Raw genomic sequence first — 2,500 nt, forward strand, 5'->3', positions numbered from 1 at the left:
CTGATACAGGGGAGAGAGGCATGTGTGTGTGGCTGTGGAGGTCCTATGGGGGTGATGTGTGGCCCTTTAATGTCACAGGGCCAGTGGCTGGGTGATATGCCTGGGTGCTGGAGCTCTGATACAGGGGAGAGAGGCATGTGTGTGTGGCTGTGGAGGTCCTATGGGGGTGATGTGTGGCCCTTTAATGTCACAGGGCCAGTGGCTGGGTGATATGCCTGGGTGCTGGAGCTCTGACACAGGGGGATAGAGGCATGGATGTGTGGCTGTGGAGGTCCTGTGGAGGTGCTGTGTGGGCCTTTAATATCACAGGGGGAGAAGCTGGGCCATGAGCCTGGCCCCTGGAGCTCTGATACAGGGGAGAGAGGCATGTGTGTGTGGCTGTGGAGGTCCTGTGGAGGTGCTGTGTGGGCCTTTAATATCACAGGGGGAGAAGCTGGGCCATTAGCCTGGCTCCTGGAGCTCTGATACAGGGGAGAGAGGCATGGATGTGTGGCTGTGGAGGTGCTGTGTGGGCCTTTAATATCACAGGGCCAGTGGCTGGGTGATATGCCTGGGTGCTGGAGCTCTGACACAGGGCCAGAGAGGCATGTGTGTGTGGCTGTGGAGGTCCTGTGGAGGTGCTGTGTGGGCCTTTAATATCACAGGGGGAGAAGCTGGGCCATGAGCCTGGCCCCTGGAGCTCTGATACAGGGGAGAGAGGCATGTGTGTGTGTGGCTGTGGAGGTCCTGTGTGGCCCTTTAATGTCACAGGGCCAGTGGCTGGGTGATATGCCTGGGTGCTGGAGCTCTGACACAGGGGGAGAGAGGCATGGATGTGTGGCTGTGGAGGTCCTGTGGAGGTGCTGTGTGGGCCTTTAATATCACAGGGGGAGAAGCTGGGCCATGAGCCTGGCTCCTGGAGCTCTGATACAGGGGAGAGAGGCATGTGTGTGTGGCTGTGGAGGTCCTGTGGAGGTGCTGTGTGGGCCTTTAATATCACAGGGGGAGAAGCTGGGCCATGAGCCTGGCCCCTGGAGCTCTGATACAGGGGAGAGAGGCATGTGTGTGTGTGGCTGTGGAGGTCCTGTGTGGCCCTTTAATGTCACAGGGCCAGTGGCTGGGTGATATGCCTGGGTGCTGGAGCTCTGACACAGGGGCAGAGAGGCATGTGTGTGTGGCTGTGGAGGTCCTGTGGAGGTGCTGTGTGGGCCTTTAATATCACAGGGGGAGAAGCTGGGCCGTGAGCCTGGCCCCTGGAGCTCTGATACAGGGGAGAGAGGCATGTGTGTGTGTGGCTGTGGAGGTCCTGTGGAGGTGCTGTGTGGGCCTTTAATATCACAGGGGGAGAAGCTGGGCCATGAGCCTGGCCCCTGGAGCTCTGATACAGGGGAGAGAAGCATGTGTGTGTGGCTGTGGAGGTCCTGTGGAGGTGCTGTGTGGCCCTTTAATATCACAGGGCCAGTGGCTGGGTGATATGCCTGGCTCCTGGAGCTCTGACACAGGGGGAGAGAGGCATGGATGTGTGGCTGTGGAGGTCCTGTGGAGGTGCTGTGTGGGCCTTTAATATCACAGGGGGAGAAGCTGGGCCATGAGCCTGGCTCCTGGAGCTCTGATACAGGGGAGAGAGGCATGTGTGTGTGGCTGTGGAGGTCCTGTGGAGGTGCTGTGTGGCCCTTTAATGTCACAGGGCCAGTGGCTGGGTGATATGCCTGGGTGCTGGAGCTCTGACACAGGGGGATAGAGGCATGGATGTGTGGCTGTGGAGGTCCTGTGGAGGTGCTGTGTGGGCCTTTAATATCACAGGGGGAGAAGCTGGGCCATGAGCCTGGCCCCTGGAGCTCTGATACAGGGGAGAGAGGCATGTGTGTGTGGCTGTGGAGGTCCTGTGGAGGTGCTGTGTGGGCCTTTAATATCACAGGGGGAGAAGCTGGGCCATGAGCCTGGCCCCTGGAGCTCTGATACAGGGGAGAGAGGCATGTGTGTGTGTGGCTGTGGAGGTCCTGTGGAGGTGCTGTGTGGGCCTTTAATATCACAGGGGGAGAAGCTGGGCCATGAGCCTGGCCCCTGGAGCTCTGATACAGGGGAGAGAGGCATGTGTGTGTGTGGCTGTGGAGGTCCTGTGGAGGTGCTGTGTGGGCCTTTAATATCACAGGGGGAGAAGCTGGGCCATGAGCCTGGCCCCTGGAGCTCTGATACAGGGGAGAGAAGCATGTGTGTGTGGCTGTGGAGGTCCTGTGGAGGTGCTGTGTGGCCCTTTAATATCACAGGGCCAGTGGCTGGGTGATATGCCTGGCTCCTGGAGCTCTGATACAGGGGAGAGAGGCATGTGTGTGTGGCTGTGGAGGTCCTGTGGAGGTGCTGTGTGGGCCTTTAATATCACAGGGGGAGAAGCTGGGCCATGAGCCTGGCCCCTGGAGCTCTGATACAGGGGAGAGAGGCATGTGTGTGTGGCTGTGGAGGTCCTGTGTGGCCCTTTAATGTCACAGGGCCAGTGGCTGGGTGATATGCCTGGGTGCTGGAG

Source organism: Trachinotus anak, unplaced genomic scaffold (assembly GCF_046630095.1).
Source record: "Trachinotus anak isolate AG129_WGS33_773 ecotype Australia unplaced genomic scaffold, CSIRO_AGI_Tana_v1 ptg000120l, whole genome shotgun sequence".
Taxonomy (NCBI): domain Eukaryota; kingdom Metazoa; phylum Chordata; class Actinopteri; order Carangiformes; family Carangidae; genus Trachinotus; species Trachinotus anak.